General features: G+C 43.7%; 1 protein-coding gene across 1 annotated transcript in view; it reads left to right on the top strand.

Moving 5' to 3' along the window:
- LOC140714841 ((E3-independent) E2 ubiquitin-conjugating enzyme UBE2O) overlaps window positions 1-13,276 on the top strand; it is a 163,030-nt gene that overhangs the window by 114,747 nt on the left and 35,007 nt on the right. The window lies entirely within an intron of this gene.

The raw sequence follows: 13,276 nt of genomic DNA, 5'->3' as shown, positions 1-13,276 counted from the left end.
CCTTGCTCTCTCCTACACTACCTCAGTTCTCTTGCCATGGATGGCTACAATAGGCGAGCCTGCGGGTTTGGCCTAGTCCTCGCTACAGCCGTGGCATTGCATCTCCCCCACTGTTGGTCTTGCCAATGAACCAATGAATTGGACTTGCAGTATACTCTACTGTATTACCAATGTCCAGCAAGATTTTGCAATCCCAATATAAATGTTGACAACATTCATTTGCAGCTATCACTGGACTCTTTGAGAAGGGAGGAAGACAAAAGAGAAGAAATTATAGACCAGTTAGCCTAACCTCAGTGGTTGGGAATGTGTTAGAGTCCATTATTAAGGAGGAAATTTCGGGGTACTTGGAAGCACATGATAAAATAAGTCAAAGTCAGTATGGTTTCTGTAAAGGGAAATCATGCCTGACAAAACTATTAGAATTCTTTGAGGAAGTAACAAGCAGGAGAAAGGAGACAAAAGAGAGGTGGTGGATATCATTTACTTAGATTTTCAGAAGTTATTTGATAAGGTGTCTCACGTGAGGCTGCTTAACAAGATGAAAAATCCTATGGTGTTACAGAAAAGATACTGGCATGGATAGAGGAATGGCTAACACGCAGGAGGCAGCAAGTGGGAATAAAGGGGATCTTCTCTGGTTGGCTACCAATGATTCGGAACAAGAAGGCAATGGGAGAGCACCTAAAGATTTCCAGCGGGAAGACATTTTGAGTTCTCGGAGGAAGAGAGAGGCCAGACTGTGCAGGCGCGTGACGTCAGCCAGTTGAGCGCAAACAGTTTAAAAAGGGCAAGGAATCTGCAGAAGTTTTTGATTCAGAAAAAGAAGACAGCAGGAGAGCACCTAAGGATTACCAGCGGGAAGACATTTTGAATTCTCGGGGGAAGAGAGAGGACAGACTGCGCAGGCACATGACTTTAGCCAGATGAGCACGAACAGTTTAAAAAGAAGGCAGCCATATCCAGCGGGCAGCGTTGGGAACGGGCAGCAGAGTGAAAGGGCTTTGGCTGAATGAGCTTCGGTGGTAACGGGAAGAGGTGAGGCAGTTGTTGATTGCAGTAGGAGGTAGTATGTGTGTGAGGCCAGTTTTCTGTGGTCGGTGTCAGATGTGGGAGGTCCTGGAGTCTCCTGGCGTCCCGGACGGCCACATCTGCACCCAGTGCATCAAGATGCAACTCCTAAGGGACCGTGTTAGGGAACTGGAGCTGCAGCTCGATGACCTTCGTCTGGTCAGGGTGAGTGAGGAGGTGATAGAGAGGAGTTACAGATAGGTGGTCACTCTGGGGCCATGGGGGACAGAGAAATGGGTCACAGTCAGGAGAGGGAAGTGGAAGAGTCAGGTACTAGAGAGTACCCTTGTGGCTGTACCCCTTGACAATAAGTACTCCTGTTTGAGTACTGTTGGGGGAGACAGCCTACCTGGGGGAAGCGACAGTGGCTGTGCCTCCGGCACAGAGTCTGGCCCTGTGGCTCAGAAGGGTAGTGAAAGGAAGAGGAAGGCAGTAGTGATAGGGGACTCTATAGTCAGGGGTTCTGACAGGCGATTCTGTGGACGCAGGAAAGAAACTCGGATGGTAGTTTGCCTCCCAGGTGCCAGGGTCCGGGATGTTTCTGATCGTGTCCAAGATATCCTGCGGTGGGAGGGAGAACAGCCAGAGGTCGTGGTACATATTGGTACCAATGACATAGGTAGGAAAAGGGAAGAGTTCCTGAAAGAAGACTACAAGGAGTTAGAAAGGAAGTTGAAAAGCAAAACCTCAAAGGTAGTAATCTCGGGATTACTGCCTTTGCCACGCGGCAGTGAGAATAGGAATAGAATGAGGTGGAGGATAAATGTATGGCTGAGGAATTGGAGCAGGGGGCAGGGATTCAGATTTCTGGATCATTGGGACCTCTTTTGGGGCGGGTGTGACCTGTACAAAAAGGACGGGTTGCACTTGAATCCCAGGGGGACCAATATTCTGGCAGTCAGGTTTGATAGAACTGTTGGGGAGAGTTTAAACTAGTTTGGCAGGGGGGTGTGAATCAGAATGTGAGTGCAGGGATTAAGGTAGAAGGACAAGGGCATGATGCTGAGAGTTCAGAGTTGATGAGGAAGGACAGGCAGGGGACAGAACATAATTGTAGCCAGTTAAAGGGGTTGAAGTGTGTCTATTTCAATGCTAGGAGTATTAGGAACAAGGAGGATGAACTTAGAGCATGGATTAGTACGTGGAACTACCGTAGATTCCGGATTTTAAGCCGCTACTTTTTTCCCACATTTTGAACAGCTTTGAACTTTGCGGCCTTTAATCCGGAGCGGCTAATACATGATTTTTTTTCATGCCACCTCGTAAACATTTTGCCTCATAACAGTAGACCAATAAAATTGATGAGTAGTTCACAGAGGTCCAATGAAATTGTACGATAAATCAAGCGCACTTTCACAATTAAATTATTGTAAATCAGTCATTTGTACTCACCCTCATCAACATGGAAAACACTCGAAGCATTGTGCTGCCTTATGGCAGTTATTTAGTTTATAATATTTTCGCTTAGTAATTCATTTTCTAGTTAAAGTTAGAAGAGTTTTAACTATATTTGTTTTCTGTACTACATCGCGGGATGCTATGACATCACACCCGGTTTCGCGGTGTCTTGTGGGAAAAATGCCGTTTGCGATAAACGGAAAGGAGGGGGTCGAGCGGCGGAGCGGCATTAGACCCGAGCGAAACGCTGCTTTTAAGTTAAAGGCGATCAATAACTTTTCCTGGTAGGCTGCAGTATATATATTTTTTACCAGTCGTTAGGAGATATTGGAATGTTGTTCAGTAAAGAAGTATACGCAACGTATATTTAAAAGTAGCCGCGTTACGGGCACGGTTCGAAAAAAAGCATTTGCAATATGTATTTGTTTTTACCATATGGATTTAATTAAAAGTTAAAAAATTCTCACGTGTAATATCTTTCTGTGTAAATATCTCATATTACAACGTGGGACACCTGCGGCCGAAAATCCGGTGCGGCCTAAAATCCGGTGCGGCCTTTACAATTAAAAAATTGATTTTATTTCTAAAATTAGAGCCAGCGGCTTTTAATCAGGTGCGCTCTGTAGTCCGGAATCTACAGTACGATGTTGTGGCCGTTACTGAAACTTGGTTGGAGGAAGGGCAGGATTGGATGATGCAGGTCCCGGGGTTCAAGTGTTTTAAAAGGAATAGGATGGGAGGTAGAAAAGGGGGGTTAGTGGCATTGCTGGTCAGGGATAGTATCACGGCTATAGAAAGGGAGGACGCTGCAGAAAGAGTGTCCACGGAGTCAGTCTGGGTGGAAGTCAGAAATAGGAAGGGATCAATCACTGTGCTGGGAGTAGTCTATAGGCCCTCAAATAGCCCTCGGGACACCAAGGAGCAGATAAGCAGACAGATTTTAGAATGGAGCAGGAAATACAGGGTAGTAGTTAAGGGTGATTTCAACTTCCCTCATATTGGCTGGCACCTCCTGAGAGCAAGGGGGATAGATGGGGCTGAATTTGTCAGGTGTGTTCAAGAAGGATTCCTGACACAGTGTGTGAATCGGCCGACAAGAGGAGAGGCTATACTGGATCTAGTTCTGGGTAATGAACCTGGTCAGGTGACGGACCTCTTGGTGGGGGAGCATTTTGGTGAGAGTGACCACAACTCCCTTAGCTTCAGCATAGCTATGGAAAGGGATAAAATCAGACAAAATGGTAAAGTGCTTAACTGGGGAAGGGCTAACTTTGAAGGGATGAGGCAGGAACTAGCGAGAGTAAATTGGAAACAGATGTTGAAAGGGGAAAGCACAGATGTGGGAGAAGTTTAGCGACCACTTGAGCTGGGTTCAGGATAAGTTTGTCCCACTGAGGCAGGGAAAACATGGTAGGAAAAGGGAACCGTGGCTGACGAAACATGTGAGGGAACTCGTCAAGAGGAAAAAGGAAGCACATGTTAGATGTAAGAAGCAGGAAGTAGGAGGTGCTTATGAGAAATGTAGGGTAGCCAGGAAGGAGCTAAAGAAAGGACTTAGGAGAGCTCGAAGGGGGCATGAGAAGGCCTTGGCATGTAGGATTAAGGAGAACCCCAAGGCATTCTATGCGTACGTGAAGAATAGGAGGATGACGAGAACGAAGGTGGGACTGCTAAAGGATAAAGAGGGCAACGTGCCTGGAGGCGGAGGAGGTTGGGGAGGTCCTAAGTGAATACTTTGCTTCAGTATTCACAAGTGAGAAGGATCTTGATCAGGATGAGGTCGAAGTAGAGGAGGCCTGTGTGCTGGACAATGTGGCGATTAGGGAAGAAGTAGTGCTGGATCTTCTTAAAAACATTAAGATTGAAGTCCCCAGGGCTGGATATGATACACCCCAGGTTGTTGTCGGAATTGAGAGAAGAGATCGCAGGAGCATTAGCCATGATCTTTGAATCCTCTTTGGCTGCAGGGAAAGTACTGGAGGACTGGAGAATGGCAAATGTAGTTCCCTTGTTTAAAAAAGGTAATAGGGAGAAACTTGGGAACTATAGACCGGTGAGTCTTACGTCAGTGGTATGCAAACTACTGGAAAAGATTCTTAAGGATAGGATCTATGAGCATTTGGAGAAGTACAGTCTACTCATGGATAGTCAACATGGCTTTGTGAAGGGAAGATCGTGCCTCACGAGCCTGATTGAGTTTTTTGAAGAGGTAACAAAAGAAATTGATGAGGGTAGGGCAGTGGATGTGGTCTTTAGCAAAGCATTTGACAAGGTCCCTCATGAGAGACTCATCCAGAAAGTCATGAGGCATGGGATAAGTGGAACTTTGGCTGTTTGGATAAAAAATTGGCTTAAAGGAAGAAAACAGAGGGTAGTTGTGGAAGGAAAATAATCTTTCTGGAGGTTGGTGACTAGTGGAGTGCCGCAGGGATCTGTCCAGGGACCCCTGCAATTTGTGATTTTTATAAATGACCTGGATGTAGAGGCAGAAGGGTGGGTGAGCAAGTTTGTGGATGACACGAAGATTGGAGGAGTTGTGGATGGAGCTATAGGTGGTTGAAGGTTACAAGAGGATATAGACAGGCTGCAGAGTTAGGCAGAAAAATGGCAGAATGAGTTCAATCTGGTGATAAGTGTGAGGTGATGCATTTTGGAAGGACAAAACAGAAGACTGAGTACAGGATTAATGGTCAGTTACTTAAGAGTGTGGATGAACAAAGGGACCTTGGGGTTCAAATCCATACATCCCTCAAGGTCGCTGCACAGATTGATAGGGTAGTTAAGAAGGCCTGTGGGATGCTAGGCTTCATTAACTGGGGGATTGAGTTCAAGAGTAGAGAGGTCATGTTGCAATCTACAAATCTCTGGTGAGACCACACTTAGAGTATTGTCTTCAATTCTGGTCACCTCATTATAGGAAGGATGTGGAAGCTATGGAGAGGGTGCAGAGGAGATATACCAGGATGTTGCCTGGTTTGGAGAACAAGTCATGTGAAGCAAGTTTAGCAGAGCTGGGACTTTTCTCTTTGGAGCGTAGAAGAATGAGAGGGGACGATAGAGGTCTACAAGATTATGAGAGGCATAGATAGGGTGGATAGTCAGTGCCTGTTTCCCAGGGCACCAGTAGCAAACACCAGAGGGCATATGTACAAAATTAAGGGAGGAAAGTTTAGGGGAGACATCAGGGGTAAGTTTTTTTATACAGAGGGTTGTGAATGCCTGGAATGACTTGCCAGGGATGGTGGTGGAGGCTAAAACATTAGGGGTATTTAAGAGCCTCCTGGACAGGCACATGGATGAAAGAAAAATGGAGGGTTATGGGGTAGTGTGGGTTGAGTACTTTTTTTAAAAAAGGATTATATGGGTCAGCACAACATGGAGGGCTGAAGGGCCTGTACTGTGCTGTAGTGTTCTATGGTTCTATGACTAATGGTGTTCCTCAGGGGTCTGTATTGGGACTGCTACTTTTCACATTGTCAATAATTTAGATAGGGGAATTGATGGCTTTGTAGCAATGTTTGCAGATGATATGAAGATAAGTAGAGGGGTAGGGAGTGCTGAGGAAGCAATGCAATTGCAGCAGGACCTAGACAAATTGGAAGAATGGGCAAAAGTGGCAGATGGAATCCATTGTTGGGCAATGTATGATGATGCATTTTGGTAATTTTTGCTCAAAGTCGTCAACAACAGTGTGGACTATTATCCAAATGGGGAGAAAATTCAAAGACTGGAGGTGCAGAGGGACTTAGGAGTCCTCATGCAAGACTCTGAGAAGATTAATTTGTAGGTTGAGTCTGTGGTAAAGAAGACAAATGCAATGTTGGCATTTATTTCAAGGGGAATAGAATATAAAAAGAGATAATGCTGAAGCTTTTTAAGACACTAGTCAGGCCACACAGAGTATTGTCAAGTTTTGGGCCCTTTATCTCAGAAAGGCTGTATCGTTATTGGAGAGAGTCCAGGGGAAGTTCATGAGGATAATTCCAGAAGTGAAGGGGTTTACACATGAGGAGCATTTGGCAGCTTTGGGGCTATACTCAGTGGAATTTAGGAGAGTGCATAGGGACCCCATTGAAACCAACCAGAAGTTGCAAAGGCTAGATAAGGTGAATGTGAAGATATTCCCTCTGGTGGGGTTATCCAGAACTAGAGGGCACAGCCTTAAAATTGAGGGACGACCTTTTAGAACAGAAGTAAGGATGAATTTATTCATTTATTTTTTTCTTAACCCAGCGTGGTGAATCTGTGGATGCTCTGCCACAGATGGCAATGGAGGCCAAGTCCGTGGGTATATTCAAAGCAGAAGTTGGTAGATTCCCAATTGGTTGGAGCATCAAGGGGTATGGTGAGAGGGCAGATATATGGGGTTGAATGGGATCTGCTGTGATGAAATGGCAGAGTGGACTCAATGCGCTAAATGGCCTAATTCTGCACCTATGTCTTTATGGTCTTGATGTTCAGAGTATCAATCAGTGACTTGCAGTACTGTAGATTTGCAGGATGAACAAATCTACATTTGATGGGACCCAGTGTAGCTGCTTTGTTTGGGCGCATCAACATTTAATCTTGGGGAATGTGAGAAAATTTTGATAAAATACTTGACCAGGTACAAATGACTTTGCACTGCACAGCAAGTGCTCTGATAACTTGCATTTTTTTTGACTACTTCATTTGTACATGCAGACCATTTTAGCATATAATAATAATAATTTTATTTATATAGCATCTTTTATACATTACAATGCAGGTTTAAAGTGCTTAAAGTCATAGAGGTACAGTGTAGAAACAGGCCTTTTGGCCCATCTAGTCCATGCCAAAATCATTTAAACTACCTACTCTCAACGACCTGGACCTGGACCATAGCTCTCCATATCCCTTTTTCCATGTACCTGTCCGAACTTCTCTTAAACATTGAATCAAACTCACATGGACTACTTGTGCTGGCAGCTCATTCCACACTCTCATGTCCCTGAATGAAGAAAATTCCCCTCATGTTCCCCTTAAACTTTTCACCTTTCACCGTTAAGCCATGACATCTGTAGTCCCACCCAAACTCTGGGGATAAAACAAAAAACCCTGCTTCCATTTACCCAATCTATACCCCTCAATTTTGTATACCTCTCAGTATGAGTATGCTCAATGACAAACTGCACTAAAAAGCTATCTTGCTGGCATTCAGGAGATTCACTTTTGAGAACCATTACCAACCTGATTTTCCCAATCTATGTGCATGTTTTAAAATCTTCAGAACTGTCATAACATTATCCTTTTGACACACCTTTTCTCTTCCCTGGTGTAATCTGTAGTCCACATCCCAGCTACTGTTGGGAGGCCTGTATATAACTGCCATCAGGGTCCTTTTACCCTTGCAACTGCAACCATCCTTCAGCCACGATTCATTGATGGCCACAACATCATACTTGGCATTCTATAAAAGTGCAACAAGATCATTCACCTTATTTCTTATACTCTGTGCATTGAGATATAACTCTTTGAGTACTGTATTTGCTACCCTTTTTGATTCTTCATCCCTGATTTATCCTATTGGGTCTTGGGAATATTGAGCTGCCAGTCCTGTCCCTCCTGCAACCAAATCTCATTAATGGCTACAATATCATAATTCAAGCTGTTGATCCATGCCCTGAGCTCATCTGCCATTCCTATGATACTTCATGCTTTGAAGTATACACTGCTCAAGACACTAGTCACATAATGCTCAGTCTTTTGATTCCTGACGTTGCTTGAGGTCTTACTAACATTTGCCTCCACAACCTCTCCACTAACTGTTCTGGCACTCTGGTTCCCATTCCCTTGCAACTCTTTTGATTTCTTTCTTTGACTGAAGCCTCAAAGAACTTAACACCTCAAGTGCACCACTGTGTCTCTGTCCACTCAGACGATGGCAGCTGCTCTTGTCCCTGCCTTCCTTTAATTTGCTCATGTTAATCAATCTCAAACACAGATTGGCTGCTGGTCAAAGCTCTATTATGCTATTGCAACCCATTGCTTCCTTTTTCTACTCAGGCAGTGGACCTGAGTGAAATTCCCTCCTCTCAAACTGCTGATGTATGGATTGGTCACTGGTGAAAGCTCCATTACCTATACTATATACAAATGGTAATGATAAATCAATATACGGTCGACCTTCACTAATACAACTACCTGTAATCCGGTTCCTTCGATAATCCAGCACTGATTTCAAGTTTTCCACGCAACTATGATTTAAAATTCCCCAGGCCACTGTACCAATCTGCTGCACATTGTTTTGGTTGCACTAGATCTGTTAACGTGTTGGTTTGCTCTTGTAAGCACAGACAGGCAATTCCTACTTGTACTCCTGCATTTATTAATATCATTTTGAAGAAACTGTTGTGCCAGTTTCAACACCAGTTCCTGATGCTTCACTCATTTTTTAAGATGAAGATGTTGATGGTCCTGACAACCCCACACTTGCAGACATGTAACTTTGCCTGAAGGTATATTAAACGCCTCACTTTAGAAGCGAAAGTGCTCAACTGTTCTGTATAAATTAATTCCTGTACATTTACCAGTACCCTTTATTTTATCTGTGCCTGTACAGTATATTACTTTATTAAAATTTCACTTACTACTCATTTAATATTTCTGTTTCATTATTATCTAACTTGTACTGATTTATATGATATTTTAAAGGTATGTTGAGGTGGTTAGCTATTGCTTAATGTGATCCTTATGTAATTCGGCATTGTCACTAATCCAGCACTTCTCAGGTCCTAATGGTGCCGGATTATAGAAGGTCGACCTGTAGTCGTAAACTACAATACAAAGTTAAAAATCATAAGTAAAAACCAATCTAAATCAAATCTACCAATCTATGTAAATATAATCAATATCAACAGGTAAAAAGTAATCCTATAAGTAGATCAATTTTTTTATAAGTAGAAAGTAGACTTTTATAAGTTTTGAAGCATTTCACAGTGCTAGCCTGCCGTATCTCAGTCTGTAAAATATTCTAAACTTTTGATGCAAATGACTAGTTCTTCTATACTGGCTCCAGGAACACTAAGCAATCACTATTTATGGATCTAAGATTTATGACTTGGGATGTAAGGGGATAGACATGCCAACATATACGGAGGAACTAGATTATTCTGAGCCCTATATACAATTAAGAGTATTTTAAAATTGATCCTTAAGGACACAGGCAGCCAGTGTAGTGATGCCAAAACCAGTGAAATGTGCTCAAATTTTCTTCTGGTTAAGTATCTTGCCACTGTATCTTGAACAAGCTGTAGCTAATTGATATCTTTCTTAGGCGGTCCTGCAAAGAGTGCACTACAATAGTCGAATTGGCTAAAATCAAAAGTGATTATCAGTTTTTCTGCATCTTGGGATGTTACAAGAAATCGAACTCTTGCAATTTTCCTTACATGAAAGAATGTAGTTTTAATGTGATTTGAGATTTAGCTCAGTCAATAATGCCTTAATTCTTCTGGCTCGATTTGCAAGACCAGATGATCTAGTTTATTTAAAGACCAATATGTGGTTGTAAATTGATCATAAATGTTACAGTAGACAATAGACAATAGGTGCAGAAGTAGACCATTCGACCCTTCGAGCCTGCACCGCCATTTTGAGATCATGGCTGATCAACTACTATCAATACCCGGTTCCTGCCTTGTCCCCATATCCCTTGATTCCCCTATCCATAAGATACCTATCTAGCTCCTTCTTGAAAGCATCCAGAGAATTGGCCTCCACTACCTTCAGAGACAGTGCATTCCAGATCCCCACAACTCTCTGGGAGAAGAAGTTTTTCCTTAACTCTGTCCTAAATGACCTACCCCTTGTTCTCAAACCATGCCCTCTGGTACTGGACTCTCCCAGCATCTGGAACATATTTCCTGCCTCTATCTTGACCAATCCCTTAATAATCTTATATGTTTCAATCAGATCCCCTCTCAATCTCCTTAATTCCAGCGTGTACAAGCATAGTCTCTCTAACCTCTCTGCGTAAGACAGTCCAGACATCCCAGGAGTTAACCTCGGGAATCTACGCTGCACTTCCTGTACAGCCAAGATGTCCTTCCTTAACCCTGGAGACGAAAACTGTACACGGTACTCCAGGTGTGGTCTCACCAGGGCTCTGTACAAATGCAAGAGGATTTCCTTGCTCTTGTACTCAATTCCCTTTGTAATAAAGGCTAACATTCCATTAGCCTTCTTCACTGCCTGCTGCACTTGCTCATTCACCTTCAGTGACTGATGAACAAGGACTCCGAGATCTCTTTGTATTACTCCCTTACCCAACTCTACACCGTTCAGATAGTAATTTGCCTTCCTGTTCTTACTCCCAAAGTGGATAACCTCACACTTACTCACATTAAACGCCATCTGCCAAGTATCTGCCCATTCACCGCCCATTCACCCAGCCTACCCAAGTCACCCTGAATTCTCCTAACATCCTCATCACATGTCACACTGCCACCCAGCTTAGTATCATCAGCAAATTTGCTGATGTTATTTTCTATGCCTTCATCCAAATCGTTAACGTAAATGGTTAACAGCTGTGGTCCCAATACTGAGCCCTGTGGCACCCCACTAGTCACCACCTGCCATTCCGAGAAACACCCATTCACTGCTACCCTTTGCTTTCTATCTGCCAACCAGTTTTCAATCCATGTCAATGCCTTCCCCCCGATGCCCTGAGCTTTGATTTTACCCACCAATCTTCTATGTGGGACCTTATCAAATGCCTTCTGAAAATCGAGGTACACTACATCCACTGGATCTCCCCCGTCTAACTTCCTGGTTACATCCTCGAAAAACTCCAACGGATTAGTCAAGCATGATTTACCCTTGGTAAATCCATGCTGGCTCGGCCCAATACTATCACTGCTATCTAGATATGCCACTATTTCATCCTTAATAATGGACTCTAGCATCTTTCCCACCACCGATGTCAGGCTGACAGGTCGATAGTTCTCTGTTTTCTCCCTCCCTCCTTTCTTAAAAAGTGGGATAACATTAGCCATTCTCCAATCCTCCGGAACTGATCCTGAATCTAAGGAACATTGGAAAATGATTACCAATGCATCCGCAATTTCCAGGGCCGCCTCCTTTAGTACCCTAGGGTGCAGACCATCTGGACCTGGGGATTTGTCAGCCTTCAGTCCCATCAGTCTTCTCATCACCGTTTCCTTCCGAATGTCAATCTGTTTCATTTCCTCTGTTACCCTATGTCCTTGGCCCATCCATACATCTGGAAGATTGTTTGTGTCTTCCTTAGTGAAAACAGATCTAAAGTACTCATTAAATTCTTCTGCCATTTCTCTGTTTCCCATAACAATTTCACCCAATTCATTCTTCAAGGGCCCAACATTGTTCTTAACTATCTTCTTTCTCTTCACATACCTAAAAAAAGCTTTTGCTATCTTCCTTTATATTCCTGGCTAGCTTGCATTCGTACCTCATTTTTTTCTCCCCGTATTGTCTTTTTAGTTAAGTTCTGTTGTTCCTTAAAAACTTCCCAATCATCTGTCCTCCCACTCACCTTAGCTCTGTCATATTTCCTTTTTTTTTAATGCTATGCAATCTCTTGACTTCCTTTGTCAACCACTGTGGCCCCTTTCCCCCCTTTGAATCCTTCCTTCTCTGGGGGATGAACTGATTTTGCACCTTGTGCATTATTCCCAAGAATACCTGCCATTGCTGTTCCACTGTCTTTTCTGCTAGGCTATCCGTCCAGTCAACTTTGGCCAGCTCCTCCCTCATGGCTCCATAGTTTCCCCTGTTCATCTGCAACACTGACACCTCCGATCTGCCCTTATCCTTCTCAAATTGCAGATAAAAGCTTATCATATTATGATAACTACCTCCTAATGGCTCCTTTACTGCAAGATTGCTTATCAAATCCTGTTCATTACATTAGATCCAGAATAGTCTTGTCCCTGGTCAGCTCTCGTACAAGCTGTTACAAGAATGCATCCCGTAGGCACTCTACAAACTCCCTATCCTGGGGTCCAGCACCAACCTGATTCTCCCAGTTCACCTGCATGTTGAAATCCCCCATAACTACTGCGACATTACCTTTGCCACGTGCCAATGTTAACTCCCTATCCAACTTGCACCCAATATCCATGCTACTGTTTGGTGGCCTGTAGACAACACCCATTTGGGTCCTTTTGCCCTTACTGTTCCTCAGTTCTATCCACACAGACTCTACTTCTCCTGATCCTATGTCCCCCCTTGCAAAGGACTGAATCTCATTCCTCACCAACAGGGCCACCCCACCCCCTCTGCCCACATTTCTGTCCCTACGATAGCACGTATACCCTTGTACATTCATTTCCCAGGTCTGATCTCCCTGCAGCCATGTCTCCGTTATCCCAACAACATCATAGTTACCCATTCGCACCTGGGCTTCAAGCTCATCCGCCTTATTTCTGACACTTCGTGCATTCAGATATAGAATTTTTAACCCATTTCTCCTCTCTCTGTTTGAATCGCTGCCGATTGTGCTTAACCCAGCTCCCCGAACTCCCATCGGGCTATACGCCCCTAGAATTTTGTTGTCCTTCCTAAATTTACTTATTCTTTCAACACATTTAACTCCATGTTCTGTCAGACCATCCTTGTACATGAGTCCTCCTTATCACTTGTTACATTGGTAAAAATAATCTGGGCTACAAACAATGCAATAGAAGAGAAGATAATAACAGGGACTTGTACCAAAATCCCCTTGCCTCAACAAGGGGATATCCTGCCTTCTTACTATCCTAATCCTTATCATTCAGATCGACAGCACTGGGGCATGTTGGTGGAATAT

This window comes from Hemitrygon akajei, chromosome 22 (genome assembly GCF_048418815.1).
Source record: "Hemitrygon akajei chromosome 22, sHemAka1.3, whole genome shotgun sequence".
In the NCBI taxonomy this organism is placed as follows: Eukaryota; Metazoa; Chordata; class Chondrichthyes; order Myliobatiformes; family Dasyatidae; genus Hemitrygon; species Hemitrygon akajei.
The sequence above is the reverse complement of the archived record's forward strand: the minus strand, read 5'-3'. Positions and strand labels throughout refer to the sequence as shown.